The following is a 21,962-nucleotide window of genomic DNA, read 5'->3' on the forward strand; positions in this document are numbered from 1 at the left end:
AGTGACAAAGAGATGAGTGGATGAACCAAATTAGGTTGGGAAAATTAGGGAAATTCTTGCTGCCATTTGTAAGGCTGAGGAAAGTGTAGAATCATTAGAGTCCATTAGGGGGAGTGCTAAGTCTCCAGGAAAGTATCATACCCTGGGCTAATTCAGAACTATGCCCACAATTCCTTGGGGATTTAGTCTATCTTTCCCTCACAGAGAGAGAAGATACCCCAGTACCCTTGAGAGCCTGAACTGCCAATAACCGTTTCCAATACCACACATACAGTACTACAGTCCTTTCCTTATTCACCAGCCCCTATTTTTCCTTTCTGCCTAGGCTGGTCGCAGGCATCAGCAGGGTCATCACCTGGGAAACTTTTAAAAATGCAGATTCTCACACCCTACCACAGACTGACTGAATCAGAAACTGGAAGCATTTTAAGATTTCCGAGTAATTTCGATGCAAGTTAAAGTCTGAGAACCACTGGTCTAGTAACCCATTGGGCATGGACCAGCAAGACTTGTGAGAGTGGAAGGGAAGAGAAAGAGCAATGGATCCTACAAGCCAGTACAGTTAGCCCCACAGTGTTCGAGGAAGCAGAGGAACACCTGCAAAGAGGGATGACAGAGTTGCAGAGGCTTTTGGCAACTCTGTGTTGTGGACACTAACCCCCAAATTCACTCTACGTCAGCTTGGCTATGGTACCATGATCTTCACACTAGAAACACAGACTCAGTCTTCAATTCATGCTACTCTAGAGAGGGAGCCGTCCAGGGCAGGTAAGATAAGCCACCGGTACCCACGCTCAGCTCCAGCTCTCTCCACTTTCTTCCCATTGGACCTCCCTGGCAGTGTGGTGTAGTGATAAGCACCCCCCCCTCCCCGCCCCATGCACACTAGTGTTCAGGATGCCTGGATTTAACAGTAACCCACCAAACCTCTGGTGGCATTCTGGACCCTGCTCCCTCCTCTGTTGAATGGGGAGAATACTACTTACTAAAGGAAATGCTATTTAAATGTACAGTATTGCTGTATATAGAATACTCAGGACAGGCATTATTCCTTTTTTTTTTTTTCCATCCTTTCCCACTCTCCTCTCCCCACCCTCATCCTGTCTGCCTGAGCCTCCCTACCTGGCATTTCTAGCACAAAATGGGCACTTGATTTAAAGAAGAGTGGAAAGAACAACGTTAGCATGCTTCTGCTATTTTCCTCTAGCTGCTGCCCAGAAGTGCCAGCTCAGAGCCAGGGGCGCAGACTTTGTCAGTCTCTTCTGAAAACACACACACACACAAAACCCCCAAAACCCCAAAACACCTTTTTTAAGCAGAAAAATAATAAACTTATTCAGGTATCTGTCTGACCTCCATTCCTCCTCCCCCCCCCCCCCCCCCCAACGTGGGCACACAAAGAGCAGAAGCCAGGGTGTGAGTCGAGGAGGCAGGCTCCGGCTGTCCAAAGTCCCGGTCAACCTCGGCCCGGAGTGCGTCTAACTCAGCTGCAGACTCGAAGATGGGGCCTGGGAGGGGCACAGAGCCCTCCCCGCCCCCCACCTCCCCGGGTTGGGTGACTGTCAGGCCGCATCTGCTCCAAATTTATAGCTGCTCCTCCGGCCGCTGCCGTCCTCTCCACGGCCTCTTTACCAAGTGCAGCCCCAGCTGAGACCCCTCCCGCGGGGAGGGAGAGGACACACCCGCGTCGGCCCCGGGCTGGGGGCGGGGAGCAGGTGTGAAGCGGGGGTCGCAGCCGCGCGCGCGGTCACCCTCCATCGCACCGCGGAGACCCGCCTTCACCCTAACGTGTACACAATGGCGCGGGACCAGGAGCTCATTACCGGGACCCGCAGAGGAGCGGATGATGAAAGAGTTGGGAGCAAGGGAGGGCCGGTCTCCTGACCATTGCTCGCAGACCCCTGGGCCGAAGCGCGCGACAGTGGAGGGACGAGGCCTGCACAGAGGACACCGGTTCGGTAGCGGCCCGGAACCGATCCTTGCCAAACCCCTACCGTCGGTGCCAAGCTGGGCTCCCAGGGCCAGGCGGGAGAGGAGGAGCCGAGGAACAATAGAGGCCTGCGGGCTGGGGAGGGCCGGGACGCGCCCTGGGAGCGCGCTCCCTGTGGGCGTCCCCCCGCCCCCGCCCCCGCCGCTCCCCAGCCCCGGGGTCTGCTGATTGCCTATTGTCCGTCTCCCGTCCGCGCCCGCCTGGCGTCCCGGGCCCCGCCGCTACCCCCAGCCTTCAGATCGCGTAATTCATTCTCCCAGCCCGCCTCTTCGGCTCTAAATGAGCAGCTAGCAGCGCAGACACGTGCCGGGGGAAGGGTCGTCCACTGCGGAGGGAGAAGTAGGGGTGGAGGGAGGAGGGGATGCAACCAGAAGAGGCTGCACAGAAAAAGCACTAAGCCCGGGTCCAACACAGTCCCCCCCAGGAGCCAGCGGATAAGGGGACTTTCACTCGCTCCCCGCCCCCACCCCAAATGCTCTGTCTCCCCATACTGACAACGCTCTTCTCTAACCTGAACTGCCTCGGGGGAGATTCCTGTCTTTCATTATTTTATTTTTTTTCTGGGCAGTGGATTCCTTTGTCTAGGTTCTGGAACGCAGAGGTAAACGGTGGGAGGTCCAGCCGGATGCTGTGTGTACCTTTAAGGTTGAGAAAGAGTGGGATATGGGAAGGGCGCCTGCAGGGATTTTAAGGAAGGGTGCTAGGTTGTGACAGCTCTTAACTTGCAGTTCCAAGTCTCCCTAATCCCTGTGTCTTCTGTCCCGGGGAACTCTTCCTAGTGTTCATGGCTTTGTTGATGCTCCTCTCTGCCACACCATTTCCTGTTCCCTGGGAGATGGGCACCTCTGAGAAAGAAGCTGAAAAGGGACCAGGAAGAGGTTTGGGATGATGAGGTCTAGTAATAAAGGTTCTCACCACTGATGGTTTGGTTCACAGGCAATTTAGAGTTGAATGGAACCACAACCTGGTGCCCATGAGCCAAACTGAGGCAACAGACACATTTTGGCCCATAAAGTATTTTTAAAACATTCTACTATGGATAAGAGCATATTGTGGATAATAAAAATACCCCAAATTAGAGAGAATAATAGAATGAAGCCCTGTATATCCATCACCAAGCCTCAGCACTTATCCATTGAAAGGCAACCTCCATCATCTATACCCCCACACTCCCCTTGTGATTTGAAAGCAAATCTTGGAAATCCTATTTCTTCTGTAAATATTTCAATGTAGTTCTAAAAAGTAAGGACTCATTACATAATGTAATGACAACACCATTATCAACCTAAAATATGTCATCATCTATAACCAATGTTCAAACTTCCCCAATCGTCTCAATTATTTTTCTTCATTGGTATTGTCGTTCAAATTAGAATCCAAATGAGTCTGTACTGTGCAATGACTCTTTGAACCTGATGTTCTCCATGTAATCTCTCTCTTTTTCCCTTGCAATTTATTTGTGAAAAACTGAGTCATTTGTTCTGTAGAATTTCCCACAGTCTGGATTTTGTGAGAATGTATCCCCATGGTGTCATTTAACATGTTCTTCTGCCCCTATATTTTCTGTAAATTGGTTGCCAGATATAGAAGCCCAATCAATTAATGTCTGGGTTTGTTGTTGTTGTTGTTGTTGTTTTGTTGTTGTTGCAGGAATACTTCATAGGCAATATCGTTTGTCCCAAGAGTAATGGCTGCTTGTCTGTTTTGTTGTTGTGTTGTTATATTAGCATCCAGCAATGATTATTGCCCAGACCCATTATTTCATTAAGGATTGCCAAATTGTGACATTCTAATTCTGTGATTCCATCTTCATTTATTAGCCGGAATACTTCTGTAAAGAAAACCTGTCATCGGGGTGCCTGGGTGGCTCAGTTGGTTAAGTGTCTGACTTTCAGCTCAGGTCATGATCTCACAGTTCATGAGTTCGAGCCCCGCATCGGGCTCTGTGCTGACAGCTCAGAGCCTAGAGTCTGCTTTAGATTCTGGTTCTCCCTCTCTCTGTTCCTCCCCCGCTATGCTCTTGTCTCTCTCTCAAAAATTGATGAATAAGCATTAAGGGAAAAAAAGCAAAAAGAAAACCTGTCATAGACTATTTGTTTATCCTGAGATACATTCTGAATAGGAAAGGTAGGATAAATGCTTGATTCTCTCTTCACTCATTTCTCAAAATAACAAGTTGATTACTTAGCATCATCTAAAGGTGAGCAGTGATTTAAATATATAAATATAAATATAAATGTAATTATATATATGTATGTATATATGTATGTATGTATGTATATAAAATTATGGGGGCACCTCAGTGGCTTAGGCAGTTAAGCCTCCAACTCTGGATTTTGGTTCAGGTCATGATCTCATGGGGTTCCTGAGATCAAGCCCTGTCCCCCCAGCTTTGGCTCAGTGTGTTGACAGCAGGGAGCTGCTTGGGATTCTCTCTGTCTCCCTCTCTCTCTGTCCCTCCTCTGTTCGCATTCTCTCAAAATAAATAAATAAACCTAAAAATATATCTTTACAAATTCATGGACTTCAATATATTTGATATGTTTCAAACCAAGTATGTTTTTTTTTTAATTTTTTTTCAACGTTTATTTATTTTTGGGACAGAGAGAGACAGAGCATGAACGGGGGAGGGGCAGAGAGAAAGGGAGACACAGAATCGGAAACAGGCTCCAGGCTCTGAGCCATCAGCCCAGAGCCTGACGCGGGGCTCGAACTCCCGGACCGCGAGATCGTGACCTGGCTGAAGTTGGACGCTTAACCGACTGCGCCACCCAGGTGCCCCAAACCAAGTATGTTTTAATTGCATGGGTATTTTTAAATTAGGAGATACCATATTAAAAACACTGAGCTCTAGCACCTGGCTGGCTTCATTGTAGAGCATGGGAGTTTTGATCTTAGGATTGTGAGTTCAAGCCCCATGTTGGGTGTAGAGATTACTTTTAACATTTTTTTTTAATCTTAAAAAAAATACTGAGCTCTGGCTTTTCCTTTAGATCATCTGGAATCCTGAGCCTCTTTCCAGCATGGCTGGAGTAGTCTGTGGTTGAAGGGCACTGCCCTCTTAGTGGGCACCTATTCTCACCCTGGTCTGCTTAGATCTTTTCTTTTATCTTCCTGCACCCTACAGGTGTGAGTTTGTAAGCCCGATCCAATCCGTGTTTCATCTTATGGACAAGAAAGCCGATGAGGTAATTTACTTACCTAGGACTGGAAGATAGATCTCCTGGTTGCCTCCCACGAGGGCAGAAGTAGCTGGAGTCAGCCTTCCCTCTAATTTGAGTTGAGTCAGACACCTTGGAATATCTCAACATAATCTTCCTCCCAATTCCCACATCCACCCTTTACAGAGGAAACTTGGGAATATTTGAAACCCCCCTCTTCTTTCTCCTCCCACACCACGTCAGTCACCTAACTTGTTAATTGGCCTCCCTGCCTCCATTCCTGTCCTCCTCCAAATCCTCTTCCTCACTGGAAAAGAGGTTTTTCAAGAACATTAGTCTAATCATGTCACTGTCTGGCTTTAAAATCCGTCTGTAACTCCTCCATTGCCTTTAGGTTAGATCTAAGTCAACTTCCTTTGCATAGCACACAAAGCCCCTCATCACCTGGGTGCTGTCCCCTGGTCAGGACCCTGTGCTCCAACCAGATCAGATTACCCACAGGGCTTTGCACACACAGTGCTGCCTGTATTTTGTCCTCTGTATTTGCTATTTGCACTACTCTGGCACCAGCTAACTCCCACTTAGACTTTTCGTCCCACTTCCAGCTGTGATCCTCTCAGAAAAACCTTTTTTTTTTTTTTTTTTTGGCGTGCCCTGGCTGCATTCCAGGTCTTGCTCTGCACTTCTGTAGCATCCTGTGCTTTCTTTTAAGAACATCACCTTGCCATGGTGGGTTTTTGTTTTTGCTGCTGCGTTTTCAAGTTGTGTTGGATTTTTTTCCATTTGTCTCCCTCCTGGATGGTGTGGGAACTCCCTGAAGCCTAACCAGCCACTGTGTCTGTGTCTCCAGCACCTGAAACCACAGCACACAGCAGGCGGGGCAGCGAGGGTTTGATGAGTAAATGAAATTAGACTAAAGAGTTGAAGGTTTGAGGACTTTTTTGGACAGAAGTTCTCCCTTCCCTTGTAGGAAGGGGACTTGATGTAAATGACAACTCTATAGTACTCCTTCGACAGATGCCCAGTAGAAGCTAGCGCTGCCTGGGGCTGATGGAGCTTCCCGGGAACCGAGCCCGGTGTCTGCTGCCCTGGCTGGGTCACGACCCAGGACCTGCTTGGGCTTGGCCATCCGCGGGCTGGTGTGTGCACGCGAACGTGCGGGCGGATCGGTGTGTGTGCACGCGCCCCGACCGGGGTGTGTGTGTGTGTGTGTGTGTGTGCGCGCGCGCGCGCGCGCGTCCGTCCGTCCGCCCGAGCACCTCGCCCACCCCGCCTCCTCCCGCTGGGAGGATAATTAAAGCGCCAAACGGCGGAGCTGGCCGGCAGTGTTCCCGGGGGCGCATTTCATCGGGGCTGATTAATGAGGCCGGGGAGTTAATGAGGAGAAAGCTAAACGGAGGGAGCTGAGCAGCGGAAGCCATCTCCGAGGCCCCGGAGGGGGCCCTCCGAAGGCATCTCCCGCCCTCTCTTTTCAGGAGAGGCTTAGCGCAAGCCACATGGTGCCCCTGGCTCCATTCACCGCCTCCGGCCGGGGAGAGGAGGGGTCGCTGCCGGCGCACGCTGGCCACAGTGGGGGACTCGCTTCTCCTTCCTCCGCGTGTGCCTAACCTGGCTAAACAGAAAAAGAACCTGCCCTTGCCAACCACAACACAACAAAGGACCCCAGAAGATCGACCGCCCCTTTCTTTTCACCTTGAGGAACGTTTGGGTAGGAGTCCCAGACCACCTGCAGATTCCATTCCCACCTGGAATTAAAAATCAGCTCTGTCGTTGTCAACTGAGTGACCTTAAACAAATTCCTGGTAATCTGAGCCTCAGTCTCTGCATCTGTAAAATTGGGTCATACTCCTTATTACCCCCTTCAAACTGGCTAACCCTGATTGAGAACCTAGTATATGCCAGACCCTAAGCGGGTGGCATGTGTAATCTCTTTTAAAAATTTTTTCTAATGTTTATTTATTACTGAGAGACAGAGAGACACAGAGCGTGAGCAGGGGAGGCGTAGAGAGAGGGGGAGACACAGAATCTGAAGCAGGCTTCAGGCTCTGAGCTGTCAGCATAGAGCCTGAAGCAGGGCTGGGACATCACAAACTGTGACATCATGACCTGAGCCGAAATCTTGGTTGCCCAACCAACTGAGCCACCCAGGTGCCCCTGTAATCTCTTTTATTGTCCCCAGCAACTCTAGGAAGTAGGCTGTTGTTATCATCTGTATTCCATAGATAAGGACATTGAGGCAGGGAATGGGACATAACCTACCTGAGGTCACCTAGCTACCTGCTTGGGATGACCCAGCTACGAAGGCCTGGGTAGTAAACCCACAGTGGGACTCTAGAACCTGTGTCCTTAAGCATTAAGCAACGGTGCTAGGTCATGAGGTGGTTACAAGAATCTAATCATATAACACACGAAAAGGACTTTGTGAACTGTAAAATGCTAAGCAAACCTGAGAAGAAGCCACCATTATTTTTTTTTAATTTTTTTTAACGTTTATTTATTTTTGAGACAGAGAGAGACAGAGCATGAACAGGGGAGGGTCACAGAGAGAGGGAGACACAGAATCTGAAACAGGCTCCAGGCTCTGAGCTGTCAGCACAGAGCCCGTCGCGGGGCTCGAACCCACAGACCGCGAGATCATGACCTAAGCCGAAGTCGGAAGCTTAACCGACCGAGCCACCCAGGCGCCCCAAGAAGCCACCATTATTAATATTGACAATACTTTCTTTCATTCTTGGGGCACCCGGGTGGCTCAGTTGCCTTCTACTTGGGCTCAGGTCATGATCTTGCAGTTCACCAGTTCGAGCCCTGGATGGGGCTCTGTGGTGACAGCTCAGAGCCTGGAGCCTACTTCCCGTTCTGTGTGTGTGTGTGTCTCTCTTTGCCCCTCCACACACACCCCCTCTCAAAAATAAACAAACATTAAAAATAATTAAAAATAATAAATAGCTGTTCTTTCATTCCCAGTTTTGAACCTGGGGTAGAGAGGAGGCAATGAGGGATGGAGATCCTGAACAGAGAGGACAGGCAGTGTGATGGCCTCTCCATCGGTCTGTGGCCTTGTGTCCTAACCATGCTGATAGAGAAGAACAGAAAATGGCCTCTGCATGAGCGCCCTGTACCTACCCCTCCGGGCACATACTTCTATGGTCAGACTACAGACACCCCAAGTGTCCTCTGTGCCCCCACAAGTGGCATACGAGTAGTAGCCAGTAGCCTCAGTTTTAAAGGCTGGAGCGTGGCACAATGAGGCTGGACTCAGAAGAGCCATGTTACAGTATGACTTTGCCATGGACCATCCATGTGAACCTGAGTGAGTTGCTTGAGGACGCCGAGCCTGCCAGTTGGGAATGATAACGGCCACATACCTATTTCATGGGACTGATGTAAAAGGACAGGCGCGAAGCTTTCCATGTAAAAGCCTTTGTAACTTGATGTGCTCTGTATCTGGAAATGGCTGGAAGGAGAATCCAGGTCACTTCCCCCTGGGGTGTGCCAGGCGGGTCTAGCAATGGGCAACAGCGCCTGAGCTCCCTGATGAACACACCTCCCTTACCCCAGTAATCTGACTTTGGGATCTGCAACTCCATATTGATTTCTTCCAGTCAAGAGTGATGTGAGACCAGAAGCCAACCAGCTCCAACAAAGTCTTGGTGAGCTTGAAATGAGCCAGTTTCCTCTGGATGAGTTTCTTCTGCTGAATCACGGAAATGGAGGCTGCCCAGGCCAACGAAAACCAAATCTGTCTGCCCTGTCTTGTCAGACACCTCCGCCTTCCCCACCAACTGGACGCTGAAGCCCCCAGCCCTCGCTAATGTTCCACACCACCCCCCTCACTGTGGGAGCTGGCCAGCACTGGCAAAAGGGTAGCATCAGTAATTTTCTCCAAAGGAGCTTGTGCCTAGAGAAACCAATATTTAACATCCCCATTTACATTGAAAGCGTGATTCTGATTATGAGATGGTAATGAGGGGATTAGCCAGAGAGAGCCCCCCTGCCTGCCGCCCCCTCCCATTCTTCTCTCCTTCACCCTGCTCCGTGGGCTTACTCCTGGAGGAGGAGGTGTGGGGGGAGGGTGCGGGCACTCCCACTGGGAGAGCATCAGAGATGCCAGAGCAGGGCAGGGGTCCTCCAAGACCCCATCTGAGGACCCCTTATTCATGTCTGGAATCAATTAGCCCTAGAAGAGGTGATGGGTGAGATGTGAGACACCTGACTCTGAGGGCCCTTCCTTTCATTCTTTTCCCTAGACTCTGCTGAGACCCTCTACTCTCTGGTTCTGTTCCATATTTCAGATGGGGGAACTTCTTAGGTCACGCTTTCCCTCGAGGTAGAGGAGTGAAGTACAAAAGTCTGTTGGGAGAACTTTTGCTTGGCTCCTGGCTTCTCTGACTTCATCCCAAACCCAGCCTCCTCCCCTAAATCGCCTGCCTCTCTGGACCGGCATCCTTGTTGTCCTTGTCCCAGACCCTGCCTTTTAACCAGGCAGCAGTTTATCTCTGGCTCTTCTTGTGGGGTGAGGGGTGGGGGAAGGAGAGAACCCAAGGGGGTCACCCATCCTGAGGCCCCGTTTGTTGGTGGACAATTGCGCTCAGACAGGATAATTCAGTGTGTGATTGTGGTCACGCCCCCCCTTTTGTGCCCCTTTCAGAGCCAATCTCCCAGGCCCAGATGGGTTAATCCATAATGCAGACGAGCAAGTAATTGGCTGTCAGCCCAGCCCCCTGCACCCCCTCCCCTATTAGTGCCACTGCCCTAATGAAGCCCAGCTTGGAGAGCCCCCTTCTCAATGAGGCGCCAGCCCCAACCCAGCCAGGCACACATGTGTCTCCGCTCCTCTGCCTGAAGCCTGGCTCCCTTTAGGGACCCCCAGCCCAGCCTCCCCGGGGTGACCCAGCTGCCAGGGCTGCAGCGGCCCCGGGGGGAGGCTGTGATGGATGGGAGGGAGTTAGTTAATAGAGCCCAAAACACATGGGCCCTGTCCCCACACCGACCCTCCCCCCTCACACACACACTTTTACAGCTTCCTCTGACAGCAGCCCTAGCCTTTTGAAATAGTCCCATAGAATATTTCCTCACTCCCCTCTCCAACCTAAGCTGTGCCAAAATAGGGCCCAAAAGGGGGCCATGAAGCTGCTTCTTTGGACACTGGCCCAAGTCATTGCTGTTCACACTGTCTCCAACCTCTGCCAATCTAGGTCTTCTTGTGGGTTTTGGGCAGAGATGGCTCATGGCAATGTTAAAAAGGGGAACTTGGCCCTCAGTCTCCAGTGTCTCAACTGTTATTAAAATCATAACGAGATTTCTTTTCCTTTGATTCTTGGATTCCATCTCTGTTCCTTGATCCCATTTCTCTTCCGAACCACTTCCTGACCAATACTTCAGCTAGAGACAAAGCTAGGTCTGTAGCAGATATCCACAGACAAGAGCTGTTCTCTTTGTTGGGAGCTGCCTCATCATGGACTAGGCTTCCCTGCCAGCCTTTAAGCTCCCTGTATCTGGAAGGATTCAAGCCAAGGCTGGATAAGGTCTGTTTGAAATGTCATAGAGGGAGGTTTGGGGAGGATATTTGCAAAGGGACCTACCACTCTTGGGTTCCTTGCATTTATGTCCTATTCCCTCATCTCTGTTCGCTCCTTTCCCCCATGAAGAGAGTGGTGGCTTTGCTGGGCCTTTTTCCAAACCAGTGGAGGAAAGTTGAGATTGGCTGCTGCCTGGGTTGGGCTGCTCCTACATTCATGCCCACTGAAGCAGGGGCTTTATGTCCTGAGGAGAGTCCTGGACCCATAACCTCCCTATCTTCCTTCCTCTACTTAACACTTTAAAAATGATAATTTTAGGGGCACCTGGGTAGCTCAGTCAGTAGGCGTCTGAATTTGGCTCAGGTCACGATCTCATGGCTTGTGGGTTCGAGCATAGGACTCTGTGCTGACAACTCAGAGCCTGGAGCCTACTTCAGATTCTGTGTCTCCTTCTCTCTGCCCCTCCCCTGCTTGCGCTCTGTCTCTCTTTCCTCCAAAAATAAATAAACATTAATTGTTTTTTTAAAAATGATACTTTTATATCGTCCACTATTAATTAACAAAATATTGTTAAATGGAGAAAAGATGGAAACATTGTAGATATTCCCTCACACCTAACCAAATATTGCTTATATTTCAGTTTATTTTTCTTTCTATTTTTAAAAATGTTTATTTATTTATTTTGGGGGGGGGAGAGAGAGAGAGAGAATAAGCACAAGTGGGGGAGGGGCAGAGAGAGGGAGACACAGAATCCAAAGCAGGCTCCAGGCTCCAAAGCTGTCAGCAGAGTCTGACACGGGGTCCAAACCCATGAACCACGAGTCCATGACCTGAACTGAAGTCAGGATGCTCAACTGATTGAGCCACCCAGGCACCCCTCTTTCCATTTTTATATGCATATAGGAAATCATTCAGCACAATGAAAATATTTGCTAAATGTGTTCTGTGGGTCAAGCAGAGTGCTTGTAATTTTTCTACTTCTATCATAACTCCAGATCTGTTCCTATATTTCCTTCTCCTCTTCTTATGCCAGGGTTATTACCCTAGAATAGGTAAACCTTCTCATCGTGGAATATTTGAGAATTCTCACATTGAGAGAGAGGGGTCTCAGAGCCTATCAAGGCTGGAGCCAGTGAGGAGCTCCAAAGTCTCAGTGGGCAATCCCTTTATGATTAAGATCATGGAGAGGAAAGTAAGGCACCCATACTGATAAGTGCAGGGCTCAGGGGTGGAGGCAGGTGACCCTGAGAAAAGTCTAGCCCCATTTCTGATTAGATGAAGGAACAACACTGAGTGGTGAAATATCATTCAGAGGTTGCTTCTAGGAAATGTTGAATATTTATGAGCTATGCAATCAGGACCTAGGAGGTAAGGCTTTAAAAATAAACAGGCAGCAAGATGGGAGTAGAGAAAATGGAAGGGGAGAGGACATGGCAGAGAAGCCATGGGAAAAGAAGAAGGGCACATGAAAGGAAAGGAAAGGAAAGGAAAGGAAGGAAGGAAGGAAGGAAGGAAGGAAGGAAGGAAGGAAGGAAGGGAGGGAGGGAGGGAGGGAGGGAGGAAGGAAGGTTCCCATTACTGGTCAGAATAGTGACTTCTCTGCTGCTCCTAAAATCTAGGTGATTCTCTACTCATCGTGGAGATGGGGAATGAGGTCACAGTGAAGCTGAACTTTCCTTGGTCAGACTGTGCTTCTTTGTGGGACCCACAGAGATCTTGTCCTCTTCATTCCAAGGAACTGAGCTCCAGGATATGTCATAAAAAGAAGCCCCTTATGGTATAGAAAACCAAAGATCCATGTAGAACAGTGGATGGAGGGACTCCAGGATAGAGGGCTCTCTGCAAATACAGGAGATAGTTATGGTATTCAAGGTAAATATAAACAAATCTATGAACACACACACAAGCAACCAAAGTAACACAGGGAATAAAGACTTAGTAGTGTAAGGTGGAAAACCGTTCACATATATTTAATGCAAAAGCATTTCCTTCTGAATGTAAATCCTTAGAGGCAAGAGAACAGTCATCTTTAATTGAAAAATGGGATATCCTCTGTTGGATGTGGAGGAATTGAAGATCTTAATTAGTCTCTTCCTTTGTGAATTTGATACTCATGGAGAGAGAGAGGGAGGGAGAGAGAGAGAGAGAGAGAGAGAGAGAGAGAGAGAGAGAGGAACAGAGTCCATTTCTGGGTTCCCTGAAGCTGTAAAAGTGTCAGAATTACAGAAATGAGCAAATACAAAAAGCAGCAGGATTATAATGGTAGGTACCAGGGACTAGGGCATTTAGGAACAAAAAACAGAATGGAAGAAAAAGATATGAATGTCTTAGTTGATTATACTCAGCAATACGAGTGTGAACTTATTCTGTTACTAGAATTACACGTAAGCATAGAATGTTGGACGAGGAAGTGGGGGTGTCTTCCTTCTGATACCCTCAGATGCAGGTCTTTTGCAGAGTTGTGATATACTAAGCACACAGCTGTAGCCTTAGCCTGAGTTAAGCCAAGTAACTTTGGGCAACTTAATTAATCACTCTGTGCCTCAATCTCTCCATATGTAAAACGAGTGTAATAACAGTACCCGTTCATAGAGTTTTAGGAGAATTACATGAATAAAGCACTTAGAACAGCCCTGGTGAGAGTAAGTTTGCAATCAATGTTATCCATTGTGGGGTGCCTGGGTGGCTCAGTCGATTAGTGTCAGACTTCGGCTCGGGTCATGATCCCATAGCTCATGGGTTCAAGCCTTGTGTCGGGCTCTGTGCTGACAGCTCAGAGCCTGGAACCTGCTTCAAATTCTGTGTCCCCATCTCTCTCTGCCCCTTCCCTGCTCGTGCTCTGTCTCCCTCTCTCAAAACTAAATAAACATTAAAAAAAATAAATGTTATCTATTGTAATTCATGTTTTCCTTAACGTTAAATGAACACTGACTATATGCTACCCATTAAGTTAGGCACCAGCGGTGCAAAGATAATAAGATATAGTCCCTATTCTTTAAGGAGAACTTGGAGCTTATGGGGGAAGATAGACATGTAAGCAAATAATTAAAAGATCGTATGTTAAGTTATACAGTAGGGGAATAAACCAAGTGGTCTGGGGAAACACTGTAGTCTATGTGGGAGAGTCAGGGAAGGCTTCATTAACCAGGTGACTAAAGCTGGATTGCCAGGAGAAAAGGAATCCAGCAGGTGGAGATGGAGAGGAAAAGGCATTTCAGGAAGAGGTGATGGGAAACACCACCCTTTACAGAAATAAGGTAGCTTGGTGGTGGGATATAGATGGCCAGGGGGGAGGAGGAAAGACAGATAGCATCCAGACTATGGCCATAATGGTGTGCCACGTATATGGGATCTACCCCATAGGAACTGAGGAGCCATTATAATTCTCAAGTGAGCGACATGATCAGTTTTGAACATTAGAGCTAAGTATGTAGCTTGGTACTTGGTAGGTGCTTACTAAATGGGGGTTGAACAACTATAGGACAACTCCCCTAAGCAGCAGTGTGGATAATGGACTCTCACTGGGAGAGTAGATGCAGGGAGTTCGTTTGCAATTGTCAGAATGAAAGATAGTGAGGCCATGGCACTGGAGATGGGCAGGAGGTACAGAACTGATGAAATGCCTCTCAAAAACTCACGGCAGTGGCATGCTCACCTTGGGTTTCAGAGGTTTTTTTTTAAAGTTTATTAATTTTGAGAGAGAGAGAGAGAGAGAGAGAGAGAGAGAGAGAGAGAGAGAGAATGAATGAATCCCAAGCAGGCTCTTCACTGTCAGTGTGGAATCCCTGACATGGGGCTTGAACTGACAAACCGTGAAATCATGACCTGAGCTGAAATTGAGTCAGATGCTTAATGGACTGACCCACCCAAGCATCCTGGGGTTCAGAGTTAAGGGGGATATGAAGAAGTTAGAAACAGTTCAAAACAAAGATCCTGAATTGGGGCGCCTGGGTGGCTCAGTCAGTTGAGCGGACTTTGGCTCAGGTCATGATCTCACGGCTCATGTGGCTTGTGTGGCTTGTGGGTTCGAATCCTGACTCGGGCTCTATGCTGACAGCTCAGAACCTGGAGCCTGCTTTGGGTTCTATGTCTCCCTCTCTCTCCGCCCCTGCCCCACTCACACTCTGTCTTTCTCCCTCAAAATTAAGCAAATGTTAAAAAAATATATATTTAAAAGAAAGATCCTGTATACAATTGAAACACAACAATAATAAACATTGGAATAAACAAACAAGGAGTGTTCAAGATCTAGATGATGAAAACTTTTCAAGTTACTAAAATACATAAAAATGAGGTGACTTTTTTCCTCCGCAGACCTGTACCACTGGTCCTAGAGGGGGATAAACATACTCCTTGCTCTTCATTGTTGAATCTGAACCATTCACCCACCCTCCTCCCTAAAAAACTCTCCAAGTTTGACTCTAATGTCATAAGACCTACCCACTATCTCAGGACTACCCACTACCTACTCCTGGGCATACCACCTTGTTGCTTGTGGGGTTTAGCTCCCAGCTTACTGTCCCTCATTAGCTCTTCCCTTGCTGTAATTCTTGATGGTTTTAATAGCCACTTAGATGATCCATCCAGTACCTTTGCAGCTCAGTCTCTTGATCTCTCCTACCACAATCTTGTTGTCTGCTCTACCCTAGCCATTAATTCCTGTGGTCATACCCTGGTGGACCTTGTCATAACCAATAAACGAATAATCTTAATTAGCCATAATCTTAATTTCAAGCATTCTCATTTTTAATCAGCATCTCCTATTTTTTCCTGTTCACTTCTTCTGATATTCCAATTCCCACAAACCTTAGACCCCATCAACATAATCCTTTGATCAATTTTTCCCATTGATTTCAACTCCTTTTCACTATCACTTTTTTGGTTTATCAACTCATGGCTCTACTTCACTTTTTTAAAATTTTATTTTAGGGAGGGAGTGTGCACACACGTGCAAGCAGGGAAGAAGGGCAGGAGGAGAGAGAGAGAGAGAGAGAGAGAAGAGAGAGAGAGAATCTTAAGCAGGCTCCAAACTCAGCATGGGGCCTTGATTCAGGACTTGATCCCATGACCCTGGGATCATGACCTGAGCTGATATCAAGAGTCAGACCCTCAACTGACTGAGCCACCCAGGCACCCCTCTATTTTCCTTTTTCCTCAGCATAAATTCCCATCATCAATCATCATGATTGGTTTCTTGCATACATTCTCAACTTCCCCCATGACTCTCACTTCTATAAGCTTGTTTGGCTAACACACAAATTTGGTCAAATCCAACTCTCTACCTCTTCTGTACCTGCACCCAAGCACCTGAATGGATCTGTAAAAAAAAAAACCAAAATCATGCACAGTTGTCTCACTTTTAATTCATGATTACTAACCTCAAGCAGTCCTCTACTGCTGTCTAGCAATTATATTGTATTTCCTCAGTCGTTAAGTCTTCTGCTTTCCCACACAACTCTCATACACTCTCATCTCTCCTCAAACTGTCCACACCTCTTTCCCTATCTTCATTCTTAGCTGATAACTTTGCTTCCCATTACATGGACAATTGAGAAACCATCAGAAGAGAGCTCCCACTGGCTCCAACCACACCTTACTACCTATTTGTATGTGTCCACACACCCTACCCTTTGTTACTGTGGATGAACGATGTTACTAACTACTTGAACCTGTTTACTTATGGACTAGACTTCATCCTCTCTCCTATTTGAGGACATTGCTCCAGGAACTCTCCCTCTTTACATCATGGATTTCCTTTCCCTATTAGGTAATTTCAGTCAAATTTATATCTTTATAAAGATATTTCTTATCCCACTTTTTTCCAGCCATCTCCATATGAATCTTCTCATTTCAGCAAAACTAATTTCTTTCCTTGCATTTACTCTTGAATCCACTCCAATTAGATTTTGTCTCCACCAACCCACCAAAACTGCTTTTCACATGGCCAACAGTGGCATCCACGTTACTAAATCCAGTAGTTAATCTTTGTCTCCATCCTAATTGATCTTACCCCCTTAGTGTTGATCCCTCCTCTGTCCCCTGGGTTCCTCTTTCTTTTTTTTTTTTTAATTTTTAAATGTTTTTATTTATTTTTAAGACAGAGAGAGACAGAGCATGAGCAGGGGAGGGGCAGAGAGAGGGAGACACAGAATCCGAAGCAGGCTGCAGGCTCCAAGCTGTCAGCACAGAGCCCGACGTGGGGCTTGAACTCATGGACTGTGAGATCATGACCTGAGCCGAAGTCGGACGCTTAACCGACTGAGCCACCCAGGCACCCCTGGGTTCCCCTTTCTTAACTTGCGTTCCAGGACATCACATTCTCCCAGATTCCTTCTTAGGTCTCTGGTCCCTTTTTAGTTTTCTTTTCACTTCATCCTCAACTCCCTAAATTCTAAATGTTAGAGTACCCAAAGTCCCAGTCCTTGGACTTGTCCATTTTTTTTCTACCTCCTCTAATGATCTCATCTTGTTCTATGGCTTCATATACTATTTGTATGACGAGGACTCTCAAATTCATATCCCTAGCCTAGACTGTTCCTCTGAACTTCCAGACTAGGTCATCCATCCAACTGCCCATGTGATGACACCACCAAGATTTTGAACACGCATCTCAAACTTAACAGGAAATTAGGTTTCCTGAGATTTCCTGAGAAATTTCCTGAGATTATGCATTGAATCTGAATTTCCCCAACCTCAGTAAAATCTTGCCAGCTCTAATTTCAAAATACATCCAGAATCTGGCTATTGTTCATCACGACTGGTCCTAATCACCATCATCACTTGACTGTGTTATTGCAAAAGCGTTCTGTTTTGTTTTCCCTTCTCTACCTTTGCCCATCTTCAGTGTATTCCTACCATAGTAGCCAGAGAAATCCTGTTTAAAATAAGCCAGATTTGGGGCGCCTGGGTGGCTCAGTCGGTTAAGCATCCGACTTCAGCTCAGGTCATGATCTCACGGTCCGTGAGTTCGAGCCCCGCGTCGGGCTCTGTGCTGACAGCTCAGAGCCTGGAGCCTGCTTCAGATTCTGTGTCTCCCTCTCTCTCTGACCCTCCCCCATTCATGCTCTGTCTCTCTCTGTCTCAAAAGTAAATAAAACATTAAAAAATTTAAAAAAAAATATAAGCCAGATTACGTTACTCCTCTGCTCAAAAGCTTTCCTGAGTGACTTTGGGCAGTTTACTTAAGTAAAATTATGTACTATCCTTTCTTAGGCCCAGTTTCCTAATCTGAAAATTTGAGAGAACAGTACCTACCTCATTAATTTCCTGTGAAAATTGCACAAGAATATGCTTTCAAAATGCTCAGGCCAGATTTCTTGTCTTATCTTTCTCACACTGGTAGCCCCCACATCCAAACATCTGGCGCATAGTAGGTGCCTGGTGAACATCTGCTGGGTGGTTGAAGGAATAGAATCACTCGATAAACATTAGCTATTATTTGCCCCCACAACTTCACTTCTGAGAATTTACCCTACAGATATGCATGCGTGAAAAGATACATGTATGTTTATTTGTTGATTTGCTTATTTATAAAAAGAAGAAACCATCCAAATTTCCATAAATAGGGGACTGATTACAATTGAATGATAAATCATACGATGGAATATTAGGCAGTCATTGAAGTAAAAAAGATGGAGACACATATACTGACATGAAACAATGCCCTAAAAATATTGATAAGTTTAAAATAGCAAGCTGTGAAACAGTACAAATAGTATGATGATAATTGTGCTTTTAAAAAGATAGAGATATATATGCTTTTTAGAAGTCTGGAAAGATACATGGGGCGCCTGGGTGGCGCAGTCGGTTGAGCGTCCGACTTCAGCCAGGTCACGATCTCGCGGTCCGTGAGTTCGAGCCCCGCGTCGGGCTCTGGGCTGATGGCTCAGAGCCTGGAGCCTGTTTCCGATTCTGTGTCTCCCTCTCTCTCTGCCCCTCCCCCGTTCATGCTCTGTCTCTCTCTGTCCCAAAAATAAATAAACGTTGAAAAAAAATTAAAAAAAAAAAAAAAAGAAGTCTGGAAAGATACACAAGAAACCTTCAGTAGCTACCCCAGGCAAATGGGTCTATAGGATGAAGAATGACTTAAGAGTGGTGGGGACTTTGACCATCCATCTGATACTCTCTTATTCTGCTTGGGTATTTTTGCATGTGCACGTGTGTATCATGCTTGGGTATTTTTGCATGTGCACGTGTGTATCATACCTATAATAACAAAACTATTTTTAAAACTAGCAAAATAGGGCCCTTAGGAGAGCATCAGGAACAGTAGAGGGGGAAAGGGGGAAAGAAAAACAGGAAAAGAAGGCACATTGTGTTGAATAATATCCTCCCAAATTGATATCCACCCAGAACTTCAGAATGTGAGTTTATTTGGAATTAGGATTTTTGGAGAGATAATTAAGAGGAGGTCATGCTGTTCTGATGTGGGCTCTAATCCAATGACTGCTGTCCTTATAACACACACACACACACACACACTCACTCATGGAAGAATTCCATATGAAAATGGAAGCAGGGATTGGAGTGATGCTGTAAAAGCCAAGGACTGCCAGCACCCACCAGAGCCTGGAAGAGGCAAGGAAGGATTCCCCCTAAAGCCTTCAGACAGGGCATAGCCCTGCTGACCCACTGGCTTCAGACTTCTAGCCTCCAGAACTGTGAGAGAATACATTTCTGCTGTGTGAGGCCACTAGTTTGTGGTACTTCGTAACAGCAGGCCTCAGAAATAATATAAGAAGGGGAGTAGGGTGGAGGCAGCCAGGCAGAGAAGGCTAGTGGGCTCCGAGGGCGCAGTTGTGAGGACTAGGCGTTAATCAGATGTAATCACTAAACCAGTATTTACGGAGTGCTTGCTCCATACCAAGTTTTATAAAAGGAACTGAGAAAGCTCTTTCTCCCTCAGTCATTGTTGTTCCGTTTGGACTGAGGTGTGGATATTTCTGCCCAGTTGCCTCCAGATTTCCAGACTTGCTGGAGTGTGTTGCAAAGTGTCTCCCTGCATGCTCCTCCACTGGAGCCCTGGGGGGGAAAGGGTACCCTTGGGCAGGGGGCCCTGGCTTATTATCTCAGCAGCTACAGGGGTCGAGCCAACAAACTCTGGCTCCTGCCGGGGGCAGGCTCCTGCTGTCTGCTTTCCAGCCGGGTGTCTGCTCTTTGCTCTCTGATCCCCCCTCCTGTTTGGCCCTCTGGCCCCTGCTGGCTGGGTCACTGCCCCCTGGCATCCTCACTCTGAAGCCAGCGACCCTGCTGGGCCATTCGCAGGCATAGCCTAGTAGGGGTGGAAGACAGATGTTAGTTCCTTGCCCCTCCCCAAAACACACACATATGCTCAATGTGTACCAGTGCTCTGGGAAGAGGTCCAGGCAGAGAGAGTAATGGAGGAGAGGAGCTGCAGGCTCTAGGGGGATGTAAATGGACTGGGCGATATGTATGTGTGGGTGTGTGGGTGGGTGTGTGTGCACATGCGAACGTACTGGGGAGACAGAGAGTGGCAGTAATCCGTGTGGATTGGGGGGAGGTTTGTCCTCAGACTGCCCCCCTGGGCAATTACATGCCAGCAGCTTCATCTACTACCAGCTGGCATGCAGGCTTTGGACCACCAAGAAGCCTCCTATACAGCCCCCAGCTCGGTCACTGAAAATTCCCAGCCACATTCTCTGGCCTATGTGCTGGCCCTAGGCCAAGCAAGCTGGCCTGGGGTAACTACTCTCTCCCTCAACACACACACACACACACACACACACACACACACACACACACACACTCCCCCTAGATACCATAACCCTATCAGAACAAACTTCTTTCTCCATAGGCTTAACTTTCCCCAACCTCCCTGCCTGCTGCTACTCTCTCTTCTGTCTGCTAACTTCCAAACTTCCTTTTTTCTTCCTTACCTTACACTTCCTTTTAAAGTGCAGACTCTAAGGGCGCCTGGGTGGCTCAGTCAGTTGAGCATCTGACTTCAGCTCAGGTCACGATCTCAGGGTTCGTGAGTCCCAGCCCCACATTGGGCTCTCTGCTGTCAGCACAGAGACTGCTTTGGATCCTCTGTCTCCCTCTCTCTCTGCCCCTCCCCCCTCTCAAAAATGAATAAACATTAAAAAAAAATAAAGTGCAGACTCTATTACTGATAAGTCTCTGGAAAAGAAGTAGTCTCCTGACACAGTAGAAGGGATGGGCCCAGAACTCGACTCTGATTCTTTTTTCAGCCTAAGGTGGAAACTTACAAATGAATCGAATGGATCCCTACACAAGGGCCCTGTGATTGCAATGCACACATAGTGTTTTAGATGCTACACAAGCACCTACAGTCTACAAGTCAGGAAATGGAGGTAGAGTTACTTACTCTCTCTACGTAAGAGGTAGAAGCCAGAGTTTAGTATTTTGTGGGAGGAGAGGGGCGGCCAGTGAGGAGACAAATAGGAGGCAAACTCCTTCTATAATGGCCTCTGGAAATAGCCCAGAGAAAAGTTTACTTGAAAAGGTGCAGGGCCAGTTTTCATGCTGCCCCTTTGACTTTAAGTAAAGAAAGGAAGGGAAAGAGTGGGCTGCAGAACTGGAAGGTGTGACCCCTGCTGGACCTTCTCTGTCTTTTCTCTGGGTTCTAGGGTTCTAGGAACACTTGGGCAGGGGGAGGGAACTTAGACTTGGGAGGTATTTGTTCTCCAGTATATCCCCAGTTGAGTATTCACCTACTTTTTGTCATCAGGTCTGAGTTGGTTTAATGGGAGAGAATTCTGGAGATACAGAGACGTACAAAGCAAGGAAAGAACAGAGAGAAACAAGAAGAAAGGTGTGGATAGGAAAAAGAATGTACCAAGAAGGGGTGAGATGTAGAAGAGGAATGGGAGATTCAGGCCAGGAGGGTCCCGGAAAGGAGAGTGGCCCCACTATTTGTCAAACCTCCAAATCAGGATGACAGGGATTAGGAAGCAGCCTCGCTCATGGGCTGAATTGCAGCCTCCGCTCAGGGAACCCTGAGCAAATACGCCCTGATCCCCACATAAAGGGCCAATTAACTGCGCCGTCTCTGGGAACAAATCCGCTAACAGGGTGACAAGCCCCTAGACGCTGGCAGGCGCTGTGTTTGCTGAGAGGCCGACAGGGAGCAAATCAGGGGATTAGGATGGGGCAGGAGCCACATGGCAGGATGCAGTTTCCTGTCTGCTGCAACCCTCCACGCCCCACAGCAGGGCCAGGTGCCAGGACCCCGGATTTCTGTCCTGCCTTAGCCCTGGTGTGATGGAACCTGGGTGACCCCAGTCAGCAGGAGGCACAGCAGAGGGCCCC

General features: G+C 47.7%; 1 long non-coding RNA gene across 2 annotated transcripts in view; it reads left to right on the top strand.

Annotated features, from left to right (window-relative positions):
* Positions 1 to 10,450, top strand: part of LOC102899619 — a 32,260-nt gene extending 21,810 nt beyond the window's left edge. Inside the window, exons 4-6 of one of the 2 annotated variants that reach the window (XR_006586072.1) lie at positions 326 to 768; positions 5,118 to 5,178; positions 8,116 to 10,450. This is a non-coding gene — a long non-coding RNA (uncharacterized LOC102899619). Of the gene's footprint in view, positions 1 to 325; positions 769 to 5,117; positions 5,179 to 6,626; positions 6,963 to 8,115 lie in introns of those variants that run through there. The other variant, XR_006586073.1, reaches the window with a different exon arrangement.
* The last annotated feature ends 11,512 nt before the right edge of the window (positions 10,451 to 21,962 follow it).

This window comes from Felis catus, chromosome D1 (assembly GCF_018350175.1).
Source record: "Felis catus isolate Fca126 chromosome D1, F.catus_Fca126_mat1.0, whole genome shotgun sequence".
Taxonomy (NCBI): Eukaryota; Metazoa; Chordata; class Mammalia; order Carnivora; family Felidae; genus Felis; species Felis catus.